Raw genomic sequence first — 17,279 nt, 5'->3', positions numbered from 1 at the left:
ATCTGAAAACCAAAGCTAAAAATTCCGAAGTTCTTTAATATTGTTAGGACTGGTCAAGATCACAAAGCTTTTGTTGATTTAGGTCTGGTTTGACTAGACCTGAAATTTAACTTATGCATAATGTTTGAATTATAACATATTACTACTTTTTACTTGAGATCCCAAGTATCTTTGACTGGGGTGGGAAACCTGCTCATTGTTAACACACTGTTAACACAAGTAGAAGCACCTGTGCTAGGAGTGCCAGAATCGGGCTCCCATCAGTGCTGCACCACTTATCCACCTACACCTTCTGAGCTGCAATATCCTCTAAGTTTTTAGAAAATGACAGTTTTGGGAAGGATAAAAGAATGAGTGGGACTGCTCAAAGCTTGCTGTAAAGAGATAATAATCGTGTTAAGGTCTCTTGGTTCTGGTCTGTGGTGCCTCCAGAATGAGAGAAATTAAACAACTGATTTAATTCTGCATGAGGTATGCAGTAGATATTAAGATTAAAAAAAAAAAAAAAAAAAAAAAAAAAAAAGAAGAAGAAAAAGAAAAGATTAGTTGGGTAGATCCTTATATTCAATATAAGTGGGTATTGCCTCATTGTCTCTAAAGAGCTAGAATTACTGACAGTGTTTTTGGCTCTAGATATATCTTAACTTGCATACAGATGCACGATGGAAGCATAGCAAGGAGACAACCAAACCAGGTATGTAAGATACCTGTATGTGCTAGGCTGTAGCTTCTTTCTTCCTAGTGCATAAGGTATGTGTCTTTTTACATCTTTTTAACAACAGATTAATAAGTTGTGGTGTTTTGTCACCTTTCACCCATAACGTTTCTTCCTGAAGAATGAAAACGAATGGTTTACTGCTAAAACAAGAGCTGAGAGTAGTAGGCGTTTCTGAGCAATGAGTTTGTCATCTCTGAGACGGGTAGGTTGGGCTCTTAAGTAAGTCTCAGTCTTGCTGAGTTGTTAATGGTGGTAGACCTTTTCCTGTTTCTTTTGAAAGCAGGTGTGAGAAAACATTTACCCATGCCCTGAAAAACACCTGGGTTTATGTTCTGTATTGCAAACTTGTTTGTATGCATTATCTGTGTTCCCTGTTGTTTCCAAATGAGTGATGTCTTAGTTTGTGATCTCAGTGACTAGAACGCACGACCAGTGACATAAAAGAGGCTGTAACAGTTGTGGAAATATTACCTATGTCCCAGTTTTGTAAAGGAGGAGCTCAAGGTAGAACTTGTCACAATTAACAAAAGCTGTTTTTCCAGGAGGTAGGAAAAAATCACCAATATTTTCATGAATGAAAATTAAATTAATTTCTCCCTCAAGACTATTCTGAAGAAAACAGATGACAAATGACAGGAAGAATTCTTTATAGACCAGCAGGGATCACATAAATAGTATCAAGTTAAGAATTTCTTAGAAAGTAGTTTTCTAATTTAAATGGAAATCTTTGGGCAGGATGTGATTCAAAATATTTATTCAAAATTAGTAATTTTTGACAGATGTCTGCATTTAGTGGGTTTTTTTTTTTAAGTATGTGACAATCCAAATTTTCTTTGGCTGACTTTTATTGGTGATAGAAAGCTTAATACTTTGCTTCCTTGGTTTAAATTAATTTTCTCTGCTTATCTGAAGTATGACTAGTCGCATTACCATTTCTTTCAAATATCGCTCAAGCAATTTAATCATTTACCCTTTGTGCAAACTTGGCACTTGAGTGATGAAGAACATATGCCAAGAGGAAATAAAATTTGCAAGGAGTGTGCGTGCCAGCTTGCTTACAGCTCTGCTACCAACAGTGGGATTTGCAAGAATACTGTAGATACCATAGAGTATCCCTGAATGCTGATCAAAAGAGATTCTTGCTGAGGTGTGCAACCAATCCAAGCTGTAAAGACTGGAGCTAAAGGTCATTACTACACAAAGCTGGAGTTTAGTCACTCTTCCAGGTAAAATATAAGAAATCTTTTTTTATTGGTCTTGTGAAATTTACTCAGACGCGATAGTCTATCAAGTGATAAACATGAAACAAACTCTAACCCTTCAGTCTAAACAATGTTCCTGACATTTGTTAAGTTTGGTGACAGTATTTTAGAAGACATTCTTACTGTGTTAATAGTTCTGTGTAAAAGGGATGGATACATAATGAATTAATGACTGCTTATGTCTGAATGTTTCCTATTACCCTGGTGCCCGAGATCAGCCACGGTCTTGTTTTATTTTCTAGTACTGATGCTGTGTGATATTGAAGGATCTCACTGAAATTGCGATTTTCATGTCACTGTGACAATCTTGCACTCTCTTTTCTTCATGTAGAGCTCCAGTGGCATATCCCAAAAACTGTTAATGGTTTTAGAGCCAGACCAGTGGCACTTATGATAACTGTAGATGTTAAGTAAATATGCAGAAATATGAATTAAACTGAGTCACTGTGGAGGAACTGGAACTATTGGATTTGTGCCTTGACTTGCAGACTCTGAGAATTCCACATAGCTCTATTTGGTATTAAAATCTGTACCATGAGATTAACTCTTCTTAGCTTAGACCTGAAAAATATTTGGTATATATCGCTTTTATTCCATTTAATGGGAATCATAGATGGAAAAAGGAGGGAAACCTAACTCTGCATAATCTCCAGCGCAGTAATACCATGCTTATCTCAAAAGCATTAAATGCTGCATATTGCATGTTAACTCCAGAGATCACCCTGCATACATTCTGCCTGGCTGAATGGTTGGAACAGCAAGGCTGTGATGAAGGTCTGTGGACAGATAGAGTTGTCAGGTCTTTTCTTCCTTTAAAGGTTAAAGATATAATGGGGACTGCTCAAACATAATGTGGGCAAACACAGTGGATACTGATGAGCTCACATCCAGCTGGTAGCAATAGCTGAAGGTTTCCTGATATTAACACCTGATGAAAATGAAAATCGCCTTGTACAGTTGAGGTTTTGATGATATTTTGAAGCTCAACACAGGTTTGTTATGGCCACCCAGACCTTGGTTTCTGCATCAACTTCTTTAGACCTTTAACTCAAATCTTGAGAAATAATCCAAGAAATGAAGTTTCAGATTCATTTGTTCAGCTCTTCTCATAGTTTGGCTCTGTTACTTTGCCTAATAATTTACCTCTAAAAATTGCTGCATTTAACCTCCTCTACTGCTAGGATAAAGCATGGGCAAGAGAAGCAGGCATGAAGGCATGACAGTTTAAGAACAGGGACTATGCCAAGTGACTATGAAGTAAAATAAAGAAGGAAATTGTTCTTAGTGACTTTAGACTTCGAACGTTATTAGTCCATAGATTCAAAGGTACTAATATATGATGTATAATATTTAGACGAGGAAAGTTTAAAGACCACTTGGAATGCCTCTACGTGTCACAGTGATGTAACTTATTGAATCAAATGAGGCATAGGTAGTTATGAAGATTCCATAGAATCACAGAATATCCTGAGTTGGATCACTGAGGAACATAGAATCATCAAATGGCATAGATTGGAGGAGACCTTTAAAGATCGTGCAGATCCAACCCCCCTACCATGAGAAGGGCTGCCACCCACCAGATCAGACTACCCAGGATCACATCCAATCTGGCCACATATCTCCAGAAGTGGGGCATCCACAGCTTCTCTAGGCAGCCTGCGCCAGCTCCTCACAACCCTCTGAGTAAAAAAATTGCTTCCCAACACTTAACCTAAATTTCCCTTCTTTTATTTTAAAGACATTCCCCTTGTCTTGTTGTTATCAGACTGTGTAAGAAGTTGGTCCTCCTCCTGCTTGTAAGCTCCCTTCAAGTACTGGAAAGCTGCAGTGAGGTCTCCCAGGAGCCTTCTCTTCTCCAGACTGAACAAGCCCACTCACTTGGACTTTCTTTATAGGAGAGGTGCTCCAGCCCTTTGTTCATCTTTGTGGCCCTCCTCTGGACACACTCCAACAGCTCTGGATTGAGTCCAACTCCTGGCTCTGCAAAGGAACACCCAAAATTCAAAACCTTTGTCTGAGAGCACTGTCCAAACACTCCTTGAACTCCAGCAGCTCGGTACATTGACCACTGCCATCTGGTATTGGCATGACCTTTAATTTCCAAGATAATTATGTATTTCTTTAGAAATCTGTTGAAATGGATCATTGGAGCTAAATTTTAGAGGGATTTTTCATATCCTTGTTGCACAAGATCACAAAAGGAGACATTGCTTTAAACTGTGCAGCTAAACTTTAATTAAGCCTTCCTTTTTTGAAAGTACTTTTCTTGTACTTGTATTTTGGTACCTAAAATGAGATTCAGAAATTTAGGGATAATAATTGAGGTCGTTTCAATAGCACACAGTGTTTTTCACGATTTTACAGGTGAAGAACAGTTGTATTCAACTTTGTGTCCATTGAAGCTATTGATCTTGAAGACGTAGTTTGTTTGAATAAAAATGGGTGTGCATTGGTGTTTAAAGAAGTTCGTCAATAAAAAAATGTAGTGATATTCAAACTTAGGCAATCAGTACTTCCTATGAAGGAGTTGTAACCCCTGCGTCATGTTTAGTTAGGGTTTGGAATGAGGTAAATGACCTTGTCTACCTGATTAATCCATGTACAACGGATGAATGTGTGACATGCCCTAATGTGGATCTGTGGCATTTGTACTGCAATCACAACAGTTGACTTTTCAAGAAAACTTTTTTCAGAAAATTTCAGGCCCAGTTGGGCCTGATGCCCATGTTTTTTTCTGCTGCCTATTCCAGGGAAGCTCAGTCATATTTTATTTGTGTTACATATTCTGTTTTAGAGCATGTGGACTATTTCACATGAATCAAAATAAAATAAGACTCTCACAGCCAGTAAATTATGTTGGATTTGCTCCTGATGTCCAGTGAAAGACAGGCAGTGCTAAGAACCTTATTAAAAAGAAGAAAACAACTTACAGAAAGAGGAGGAAAGTACAGGATAAGCAGAATGCGGGAGAATGAAAAATAAATGTATGTTGGCTGTAAAAAAGCAACCTATTCTGCCTTGGTAGTTTCGTGACCTTTGTCACTGATGGTATTGGACTACTTGTGAGCTCTAGATTGTGTAAAAGTTTGAAGGTCAGAAAAATGATATGGGCAGGAAAAAAAAGTCAGTTAGGTGTTTGGAGCAGCAATTGGTAGCTCCTTTTTGAGGGACACAGATGATACCCTGAGCAACACATAGGGCCCTGAGTGTCACCTACTGCTTCTGGACCATTTGCTGGTACGTGGAGGTGTTTACCTAGGTTGCCTGGGTATTTGGAACTTCCTTATCTGCTCTGATTAAGCCAAAATCCTTGGTTAATTAGGATTATTTATTTAAAATCTGGTGACAGCCAAAGAAGCTGAACCAGCAGAATAAAAAGAGGAATGGGAGGTATGTGTCTCAGGTTCAAATGTACTGCAACTTGGAAACAACATAGTCTTAGTGTGCCCTTCAGTACCAACTTTACCCTGCCTTTTGGTTATACTGATTCTGTCTGTGATGCAAAGAAGCCTCTTAGTGCCTTCATCTGTCATGTTCAGCAGGCAAATATTTCAGCTCTTTTAGGCCAGATTGTCCAGAAGCAGCTGAGTGGACTGTGACATCCTGTGGTTTGATTTTTTCCCAGTCCAGTGATTCTGGGCTTCTTCTACTTGAGCGTGATGCTTGGACCAATGGCTTCTCAATCTCAGTGGGAAGTGCTGCAGTGGGGGGAAGGTTTTGTCTAATAGCTGGCCTGGCTGCATCCATCACCCTTGGCAAGATGCAGCTTCACTGCTGCTTTCGTGTATATGCTGAAATATTGTGTTCCTTTTACAAGCTGTTCTGGAGAGATGCATCTGGAAGCTGTTCTCAGGAGCTAGGAGGAATTCATGTGGATATCTGTCTCCTCTGATACATTTCTTTTGTCTCTGAGCTCACAGATTACTGTGGTGGACATCTCTGAGCATGATATTAAAATATTTTCTCAGTAAAAATACCGACATCCTTCTACTGTTGAGTTTTTCTGCTTACTTTCTTCTGAGTTTGAGATCACATGTCTAAACTGAAAGATAACAAGTCTTTTCCCACTGTTAAAGTTTGAGATTGATGCATTCTGAAGTACAAAGTTTCTGGTTGCTGAAATTATGTCTAGCATTCATAGGCAGACATTAAAATTTACGTTATGCTTTTATACCCAAAATATCACAACCCAAATTAGATACGTATTTTTAAACCTTTAGCCTTTTAAAAACCTTTGAAATCGTCTGGCTTCCTAGTAAAGTTTGCATGTACATTAAAAAAAATAAAAATAAAATAAACAAGGCTTAGTCAAGTTAGATGATGATTAAGTTAAACAACATTTGTAAGCTAACTTCCTGGTCTGTTTCCAAGTCAAGGAGAAAAGCCTTGAGTGAGAACAGTGAGAATAGTAGGAAGACAAAACTGTATTTTAAGGGGGGGGGGGGGGGGGAAAGAGGGAAAGAAGAGGAGCGACCTTTCCCTCTCAAAAGTTTTTCACTTCTACTGGAGAACGTTAAAACTCCAGTTGAAATGCTCTGGTCTGTGATTTTTCCATCTCCGAATGTGAAGTACTACCCTATTATTCAGCTTTTCATGCAATGAGAGGTTACAGACTTACCTTGGGGTAAGTCTGTTCTCATCACAGTGCAGGTTCCCTCAGTGTAGGTTGAACTTTTAACCTGGGCTGCAGTTTGTGTGCTTCATCTTGTTGGGAAAAGGGAAGGGAGGAACAAATTTTCACCGGAAATGGCGTCACTGGCTCTAAATTCATCCTGAGGATCTGCTGCGCGTCTGCAACGGCCAAAGACACCTCAGTGCTGCTGCATGTAGTTGCTGCAATGAGCTGAGAAATGTGGGGTGAGGAGGATGTGGGGACTGCAGCTTCTGTACGTACCCAGCCCCAGCTTGCTGTGTGTGAATGCGGTGCGCCCACCACTTCTCGCTGCTTTTGATGTGCGACACTTGGGCCTGAGCCAGATCTGGAAGCTTATTGCTTATGCTATGAAACTGTTGTTTTCTGTTAGCAAGTGGGAAGGAAAGGGATTTGTTTCTCTGTCATTTGTAACAAGTAACAGGCGGAAAGCACTTAATAGTAGGTCCGGGCAAGATTTTGCTCTTCGGCTACCTTGAGATCTGGAGATGTCAGTGGCTGCAGGCTGGGCTTCATACAAAGAGCTGACTTCTCTCTGGGGTGCTTCCTACAAAGCAGTTTCTAGAAACAATCAGTGCTAGAGCAAACCTAACAAGCAAGAAGGCAGATACAGCTGAGTGGAATTTGCATTATTTTAATTCCAGTCTTGGTGCTCTCCAGCTGAGTTTGTTTTGTTTTGTTTGCTTCCTAAAATGACTTGCCACAGTTGATACAAATCTGAGAAATGCTTTAATTGACTATCAGCAGGCTGTCTGCAGCCATGCTTGCATACAGCCCAGGACAGTGCTTCAGGCTCTCCTCTTGCTGCCTGCAGTTCAAGTGTGAGGCAGTGATTTCATCCACAGCACAGTGCACAGTTAAGATTCACTGCTGTACTGTGGGATCTTCCTGTTCTCTAGGCCACTAAGAGCCCCTGAGTGTGCCTCTCCTTTGGCACACATAGCCTGCTCCTTCCTTAACTTCTCAGATCTAACACCTGCCATAGTATGGCTTGTCCCAGGGGTGTGCCTTGAGCTTTGCTTATCCAGCTGTATGTAGCTCTAAATGAATTGGCTAAGACTGCAGTCACAACATTTTGGCTGGCTCTATAGAAATCCAAAGAATGTGCTTCCCGGTAGAATTATTCAAGAGTAAGGTGAGTGCTAGGAAATATTCCTGTAACAGCACATCTCTGCTTATAACTGCTAAAATCCAGCTTGAAACCTTCCTGGAGGCAGTTACCTCATCCAAGAAGAGCCAGTGTCTGTATCATGTAATGTAATCTGTCTCTCTGATTGCACTAGCATGCCATAAATGCTATACAATCTATAAATGTCAAAGCATCATCATCTGTGATAAATGGATCATTAGTTAAATCAATGAACATTTGGCAGATCAGATCAGTGCTTTGTGAAGACTAAAAACTACTTGGTCATAATAAGCAGTATCTGCCCCATACACTGCATAGACTGCTCAAAAATGTTTTGTCCCACAGTAACACCTTGTTCTGCATGCTGTGATTCCAAACCTACTCATGTTTCAGCAGGTGAGGAGCACAGGTGATTGAGTCTTCCTCCTGATAGCAGCCACATACCATACTTCATTTTAAACACCCACATACTGTTGTAATACCTTTGGTGTAAGTAGTATCATTAATTATTTCATATGAATGTCATACTTCCAGATCCTAGTTTGTTGTCCAAATGCACAAGAGGTGGTCTCAAACACAAAGGTAAAACAGAAACTAATGTAAAAGGTGTTCAGCTTCACCCTCTCAGCAAAGCTGGAGGGAGAATCCAGGGCGCTGGAGGTCTTGCAGGTGCTGGGAACAGTGAGTCTTTCTTTGCTTTCCTTTATTTCTGTTTCATCCAAAGCTGGTGCACACTGGTGCTTTTAATTTTTTTTTTTTCTTCAGGTTAAGTTTTTGCAAGAAGTCGCATTAGGAAATACCTCTGTAACACCTAGCTAGATTTCATCTCATTTGAATACTCTTTATCTCTACATTTTGCAATTTTTTTTTTTTTTTTTTAATGAACAACAACAACAAAAAAACCTTATGATGTTTGTCTGGCGTGGTGAAGTATATCCAACCAGTACTGTTGATGGCTCCACTTATTTCTGCGCAGTCACCAGTGTGGTATATACTGTTAGTACTATTACTGCTTCATTATTTAGAAAAAAAAATGGCATCCATGTTGTTACTGGATCATCTTTTTTTCCATGTGGGTCCGATGCTATTTGCATTCTTCCAGTCTTGCAGTAAGTCAACATAGTCTTCAAAAATATATACCAGTATAAATTGATTCTTAGCTCTTTATATGGCATTTTATCCAGTCCACATGCTTCACAACTTGTTGTACTTGATAGTGGTCATTTATCTGATGTTTATTTCTGCTTTTTCCAAATGTCCAGACATAAATAGTTCTCACAAGAGTTAGGGTTTCTCTTCATCCTTTTTCTTTTACTCATCTTCAGTCCCAAAAAGCAAATGATAGCATAATAGCAAAGTGATAGCATGATAGTAAGTGCAAGGCAAAAATGATGTGTGGAAGTGGATATTCTAGAAAATACATTCATCATACATACAACCATAAAAATCTTAGCATCTATTAAGAAGCTTCGTACAAGAGAACAAACCGCACCAGGGAGAGCAGAAGAGATAAAAAATATCATTAAAGCCTTAATCCCATGGCAACACAGAGTTGTTACCATCAGCTATGCATCTTTGCCCAAATGAATAAAGCAAGCAACGGTTTTTTGATTTCAAGTTATTTTGTTGTAATTTTTGTGTTTTCAGTCACTCACCTCTTTCAATACAGTATCACTGTTGTTTCTGTAATCTCCTTAGCACTGCTGCTAGCTTCTTGCGCATTGCTTCTCAGTTGCTTACTCACCCATCTTTTATACTGACACCTACACCCTCACATAATAATAACTTGTTTTTATGCAGTGCATTCACCTTAGTGATTTACCCAACCTACTCATAAGATTGCAAACCAGAAAACACTCCTTCACTCCTTTCACAGGACCCTGCCTGCCAGCAGGCTCTCTAGACTGTTAGTGAGATGTTTTATGTGATTACAAGATTGCCTCCAGTATGGCTTCTAAAATCTGGAACAAACTAGTGAAGAATTTCAGTCTGATTTTTTTTTTTTCCCATTAAATTACACCGATTGGGAAAGGATTTTCTGAATGAAGTCACTTTTACAGTAATGGTTCTTCAACAATTTCTGTATACTTTTTGGGTATTGAAACTTCTTTAATGAAAGTTTGGTACTCAGAGTTAAAATACAGTTTACAGCAGTGTGTCAAAGGTAAATAACTGTTCATCGAAAGGACTTGTGTGATTTTTGGTGTCAGTGGTTTGTGGCTCACAGGGGGGTGTTGCTGCAGTGTTTTAATGAGGGCGTAATAAGTTCTTAGAAAGGATGCCCAAGAGCCACTAACACAGCTGTGCCTGTTTCTGCTCCCGGTTATATTGCAGGGAGTGATGTGCCATTCTCTGCACTGTCACAAGATTGCTGCAAATGGTTTCATGGGTCATGCTTCTAGGGAAGAATGGTTAACTTTCAGCTTGCAGTGGTTTTGTTTGCTTGATTGCTTTCATTCCTTAGCAACATTTTCCCTAGTAAATTGATTTCACTTTTTTTTTTTTTTTTTTAATCAGAGGTTGCTTAGGGACAAAATTGTTCAACACTTTGAGTTACTGGACATACATTTTGGTAGAGACATATAAAGGGGGAAAAGAAGTTCTATTGCTGATTGATGGGGGTTAGATGACACATAATTCTCTGTTGTTACTTCTATTTGTCATCTGTTGCATTCTCTACCTATTCTGCAAGTTCCTTCCTTTCAGTGTGGCCTCTTCTAAAAACAACATCAGGCCAAAGCCATTGAAATTTGATCTTCAATACAAGTATTATTCCAATAATGCAAAGAATGCCAGTATTTTGATAGAAGGAAGTTAGACAAATATCTGTGGGTTAAAAATGTGGGAATTATTTCCCTGTTGTATCCTACCTTACGATAACAGTAGTAAACCTCAGCCCTGCCAGAGGGAATAAGGTGATGTGGGCATTTTCATTTCATTTTCTCAACAACTGAAGACATTGACTCAGTTCATTGCTGAAGGTTCAAACTTGACACCAGATGACTGAATCACAGATCCGGGATTTATAAGAAAGCTGTGTTGGCTGATCTCTGTATGTGGCTGACTGTTGTTCTTGAGCAGAGAAGAGTGGACAGTCATCTGCAATTTAAGCTAGATCTGGTAATTTTTCAGCTGTGCAGTAACTGGTTTAGCTAACAGTCAAAGGTTTATGATGGAACTTGCTCATGATATTATCAAGTACAAAAACAACCCTAAGCTGTAAGCTGTGAATAGAACCAAACTGATTTGTGAGACAAAATCCAGAACCAAGTGACAACTGGGATGAGTGAAGATTACAGAACAATTCAGAGTTGCACTACGAAGTAACTTTTACTTTTTATTTTATGACACAAAAAACCTGTCATCTTGTCATCATCCCTAGATACATTTTTTGGCCTTCTGGTTGTGATATCCCATTGTTTATGTGATCAGATAGCAACGCTGCACAACATCCTTCTCAGCCACTTATATCAAAATTATCTTTCATCCATCACAGTTAGAAGAACTACATAAAAGTCTGAAGTATTTGGCTGGACTTGTGCTGTGCTACTTGGACACTCACCTGAAGCTGCTGTGTAGGGGTAAGCAGATAAAATATGTATCTGTGCAAAACCAGCTTAGTTAACGTTTGTTAAGGTCAGATACAGTATAGAAGATGTGTTCCTGCAGCAGGAGAACTTCAAGTACGTACTGTCTGCTACTAGAAGTTCCAGTTCAAATACAGTTTTCCTTTATCATCTGGATTTGGCATTGTCAAGTATACATTATTAAATAAGATAGAAAATGAGTATGACCAGTTATTCTATTGAGTGTTATATGTCCAGTTGATATTGTTTAACTAAGTGAATGGGATAATTTCTGCTCCTAGTTACATGAGCATTTCAAAGACAAAGCAACCTGTCTCTCCAGCTGGAAGATGTTGAATTACACATGCTCTGTGCACATGCAGTCGTTTAGCTGTAGGTGCTTAACTGTACTACTTAAACTGAAGGTTTAGTCATCCTAGGTTTCCTTTGTCATCAACAGGAAAGAATAGACATCTGCACAGAGGTCAACTGCATCTGGTTTGCCTTGTGGATGGACCCACAGCTCTCTAGTTGTATAAGGGAATGAGATCATGTATTCCAGTTTTCCTAGTATGCATCAGCAGGAATGCATTAAGGGAGCAAAGCAAGGTTAAATCAGTTTGATTTCATCAGGTTGTAACTCAGCATTTCTTACCTGGGAATGTAAAACTGAGTGTAATGCATAGCATTTCTCTGATACTACCTAGAACTGAAATGGAATAGTGTTGAGCCTCTTGCTTGTTTCCTTTGACCAATTTTCTTTTTTAGCTGTAAAGAAATGTTTTCTGGTTTGTGATGGTTGATATTCATGTGGGTAATAAACACTTGGCCAAAGGTTGACTCCCTGTGGACTTTCCAAAACTGTGGGTTTGGTCCTTGTTGTTAGATGTTTAAAGGAGGACTTATACATGGATCTTGCAGAAAGCATGTGATGCTTTACTAACAGGAAATGTTCTTCTCTGGGCCAGGATGCAGCTGAGGCAGTGCGTTGTTAGTACTGAAAACTGCTTGGTGATAAACAGTGCAACCATCCTCTTTGCCATTTGCTTTTGTTGTGTGTACATATTACATTACTTTACACTCTTCAGTAGCACAGTGCAGGTCAGAACGTTCAGCAATGATTACTCTGTGACAAAAACTGATGCAAATCCAACCTAAATGATTCTATAATTCTTCTATGAGGAATTTGAATCTATCTATTCCATCTTTAAGTCTATAATGAGAATGTTATGCTTCTTCTATGATCTTCATCCAAAATACCTAGTATCTTAAAAAGGCAAATCATTGACTGAACAAAAAACTGAATTTAAATGGTTATGTGATTCAGTTGTCAGAATATCTCCTATTAGGATGTCTGTACTCAGGACTGTTTCATAGCATTCTGCATAGGAGCTCTGTAGGAATCTATTAAGTGCTCAGGTTTTGAGAGCTGTGATCAGTGAAGATCTTCTTACTTAGATTCCAAACTTCTTATATCATCTTTAAAATACATAGATATTTTCTTCAGCTGTGTTCCCTTAGAAAGACATGGAATTCTGCAGTAGATGTAATGTAGATGCAGTTCTGCAATTCAGCAATAGATCCCCAGCACAGGCCACAGAGTCTAGGTAAATTATGCCTAAGACAGACTTTTGACAGACTTGTTGCTGGCATGGTACTTGGCCACAACACTGTGCTGGTAGCATGCGCTGCTTTCCATTTGCTTGGTGCATCCTAACAACCTGCAGGAGAAGGATGTCAGTCTACTTACTGCAAATTAGCATTTTGCTCATTTACCTGGGAGGAGGGGTGTGTTCACATGTGAAGCCTGGAGCATAACAACCTCTGACCTAGGTCACTCCCATGCATTACACTGTGGGACTGTACATTGAGTACTTTGAGAGAACAGTGCAGATCAAAACAGCAACTTTGTCCTCCCTGTACTTCCCCAGAGGAACACAAATCATAAAATATGAGTAAAACTGAAAGATCAAAAAGAAGGCAGAAAAATCCTGATGAAGGCGCACTTATCTGCCTGTTTAGCACCAAGACAAAATAAATCATTGGTAAAGAAGGCAGAAACTGTACAGTTGCAACAAAGGGGTTTGCAGTTAGAAAACCCCAGGATGTTGAAGCTAGAGTTGGGCCTATGAAGAGTGTTGGGTGAGGTATGTATTCCTGCCAGCATGCTGATCTCATGAGTGAAGCACAGAAGGAGTCTGCACTGCTTCCCCATGGCTTTTCCAGGAGCAGAGCACTGCTCTGTGACTCAGCTCTTTGTGTCAGGCTGAGACTATTGCTGCTTAAGAGCACTGGTCAGTGCATACTGTAATGAGGTGATCTGTACACCCTCCAGACGCCAGACTCATAGAAATAAAGCATGGACCTGTGAAGGATGTGTCTATTCTCTGGGGAGTGTCTATTCTCTGTGGCAGTTACTTCAGGACCCTTGGGTGCTTTGATAGATGTTTTCAATAATGTTGGAGATCAAGACTAGAATGTTTTTCTTGAGTAGTTGGGTATGTGTGTGAGGTCAGGCTTTGTTACTATTACTTTTACACATTGAAAAAATCTGTGCGTTTTATTTTTCCCCTCAGAAGTTTGGAGCAAAAAAACAGTGAATTGACTTGAAAATTCCCCTAGAGGAAGAAATACCCTCTTCTGTATTTTTTAGTAACAGGGAAGTATTCTTGTGCAAAACAGGGAAATGCTAAATTTCAAGATACTGATGGAGTTCTGGGATTTTAACACAGCATTGCCAAAATTGCACTCCCTCAAAAAGAAAAAAAAAAAAAAAAGAAAAAAAAGTTCTAATAAATTACAACTTTAAAAAAAAAACCAACAGATTTCTGAAAATAAGTTTTCCTCCACAAAAGGGGAGTGGGAGAGAAGAGGAGAAGATGAATGAAGCTATTTTTGTCTTTGTCTTGTTTGCAAATGTTTTTGTGCTGGTTAAAGTTGCTACTCACTGTCACTCAAGGAAATGCTTTTTCTATCACTTGATTTGGTTTGATATTCTGGCAGAAATTATTTTTCTTTGCTGCAAAGAGAAGCCTTCTGCTGCCAGTCTCTTGCATGAGGCTCTATACTCATCTTGCATTGCATCCAGATGGTTTGCTTGCAAGAATGAATGATGGATGAATTGTTGATGTCAATGTTTAGCTGCCACCAAAATAATTCCTTTTCAATCAACAGAATCAATTGGCCTTCAGCACATCATACACTTTTACCTATTCAGTAGTTGCCCAGTGAATTTCCAGGGACAAGTATGTGATTAAATTCTGTACATAAATGTTTGCTTTGCAGTGACAAACCATTTAATTAAATCCAGGTAATACTAGTACCAATCAATAGCTCTGTTTGTTCTGTGTCAAACTGGAACTGTGTCTGCTTCTTCACCTCCTCTCTCTACTTGTAATCTTTGGTTATGATCTACAGCTCTTCAGATATCAAGTCTGCTATGCAAGAAGTTAAACAGTTCTGCTCAGTGGGAAACTCTTCTTTGCTGTCCAGCATTTTAATTTCAGTAGCAATTAAGTAATCTACTTTTTTTTATTGTGTGCTCGTTGATCAGTAAATCAACAAATAAACAAATGAATTAAATGTCTCACAAATTCTCACTGAAGTGTGGTGCGAGTTTTGCTCACTTGTAGGAGAGTTATTACCACAAATAGGCTGTGCTTTTCACTTAACAGACAGCAGGTGCTTTGTAGACTCTGGCATGTGCATGAGCTTGTTCACTGCTCTAATGCAGCTGTTTCAGAGAAGGGAAATAGCTGCCAGACAACCCACCGTGGCAATGATACATGGTTTAGAGAGGAAGTGAAGATGATTAATAGCCAGTTGAATCTAGATGTCATGTTGGTTAGGCAAGTAATAAACCAGTCACCGCTTAATTGGTTTGGTGTTTTGGACAGACTACAGTTACTTCATCTGATATGCAATCAAAGAATCATAGAATTATTAAAGTTGGAAAAGACCTCTAAGATCATCTTGTCCAACCATCCACCTATCACTGATATTGCCTGAAGTGACAGAGTTCTTCCATATCATTAATCAATGCTCTTCCTTCTCATTACAAATGTTCTTTTAATCTCTTCTTGAAGCTAAATATTAATTAATCTCGTTGTGTTTGAAAAGCTTTCAAATAAGCTAAAAATTTTAATTCAATTCAAATTAAATTTCAAATAAGCTAAAAATGTCACATCCTGCCTTGTTACAGCCAAATCCCCCTCCCTACACTCCATATGCTCAGATTATCAAATTTTATTCCTTTCAGTGTGTCTGTATTTCGTTATGTAGTAATCTATGATAGAATTTGATCAGGATGCAAGCCTACAGCTTTGTATTTTGCAAGATAGCTGTGGTTACCACCGTTACTGCAGGGGACCTTAAGATGCAATATGTACCTACTCTGTTGTTTCAATGCTGTGGCTGATGGTTTCTATCAGAGAGAGGCTTTTGAATTGGATGAGTCTTTTGTCTGGTCCCGTGCAGCCAGTATTAAATTATCCTGGATGGAATGGTTTGTTTTCTTTCAAAATTATTTCTTGCATCAGCTAGCTACAACTTAAACTAGAATGAGAAAGAACTGTATATTTAGCATCATATGCAGATTCTGCAAAAATGCACCAGCAGAAGGGCCAAAGCATGATCAAACTATGGGATGTCATGAAAAGACTAGTAATACAAAATGGACTGGTCAGTCCCTTCCCTGCCATGAAATCCAGCCATCAGAACAGAATTACTGGAATCTCACACTACGCTATTTGCTATGTTTCTTAGCCCTGGATGATAAATTAACACAATCCTTGTAGAGGTTCCAGTAGGCATGTTGAGATCTTACACAGCATCTCTGGAGGTGTTCAAGTTCAGATTGAATGGGGTTTTGGGCAACCTGATCTAGCGGGAGGAATCTCTGCCTATGGCACTCTGATATTTCATGAGTAAACTGCAAAATGAAATCAATTGCTTGGAGGGATTGGTGCAGAAAGGGCAAAGCAGTTGTTGGCAGAGAGAAGGAAGACAGACACGATTTGTCATCAGTACTACCTGATTCCTTCAATTAAAGCTCTGTACAGATGTTTTGCTAACCAAAGTATTTCTCTCGTTTTCTTGACAGTAAGAAATACAAGCTAATTTTGGATGCAAAGGAAGAAGGGGAGAAGCAGGGAAGAAATGCAAAGTCAATATTGGTCAGTGTGATGAATGGTGAATACCTTGAATCATGTTCTTTGATATTTATTAAAGTTTGGAAAAAGCTTTCAGTAACTTCTGCCTATTTCCAAAATAATGAAACATTGGACAAATGAAATAGATGATGAACAAGAAATACAAATCACAAAAAAACTATCCTTTTTATTCCTCCTTTTCAACTTCAGTGGATTGTAGTTTATTCCTTAAACACTGGTGGAGCTGCAAAGTTTGGTTCTCTGTTTTCTTCTCAGACATAGATCCATTAACTTTATTTCTCCCTCCATCAACCACAAAGCAAGTGGCTTTTGGGAAGAGAGCACTGAAACTAGTGGAGAAAAGGCATCTTAACTCTTGGTTTTATGCTTAGTCTTCTGGTCTGAATCATCTTTAAAGTTGGCTGAAGTTGGTCTTATACCCCTCCTGTAGTATATCTAATAAGAATAGTTGGTTTTTCATTGTTGATTTTGCTGAAGGTAGAAACTGCTGATGATGCCTATACGGTGTCTGGCAGCCAGCTCATCCACAATGGGATCAACTGCACTGAAGAAATAGTTGTGATGCCTTTGAAATTCCTGATGGCTGTGATTTCTTGTGAGATATGCTCCATGCCCGGAGAGCTGAGACTGTGTTATTGGCATTTGCACAAGTAAACAGACTGGGTCTGGCTGCTGGTGAGCCAGAGGTGGAGGTCTGGGTGCAGCAGAGGGTAAGAAATTGCTACCCACTGAAGCATAATGATACACCTATTGCAAGTGTGAGGTAGAACCTGTTGGTGTAA

At 39.1% G+C, this 17,279-nt stretch overlaps 1 long non-coding RNA gene across 1 annotated transcript; it reads left to right on the top strand.

The window, feature by feature from the left end:
- Window positions 1-6,785: 6,785 nt before the first annotated feature.
- LOC122175726 lies at window positions 6,786-16,478 on the top strand. The gene is made up of 3 exons (XR_006177489.1): window positions 6,786-6,866; window positions 11,257-11,341; window positions 16,428-16,478. It is a non-coding gene; the product is annotated as an uncharacterized LOC122175726 (long non-coding RNA).
- The last annotated feature ends 801 nt before the right edge of the window (window positions 16,479-17,279 follow it).

Source organism: Lagopus leucura, unplaced genomic scaffold, assembly GCF_019238085.1.
Source record: "Lagopus leucura isolate 7727_CA_CO unplaced genomic scaffold, USGS_WTPT01 Super-Scaffold_741, whole genome shotgun sequence".
In the NCBI taxonomy this organism is placed as follows: domain Eukaryota; kingdom Metazoa; phylum Chordata; class Aves; order Galliformes; family Phasianidae; genus Lagopus; species Lagopus leucura.
Note: the sequence above shows the minus strand (reverse complement) of the source record. Positions and strands in the feature narration are given on the sequence as shown.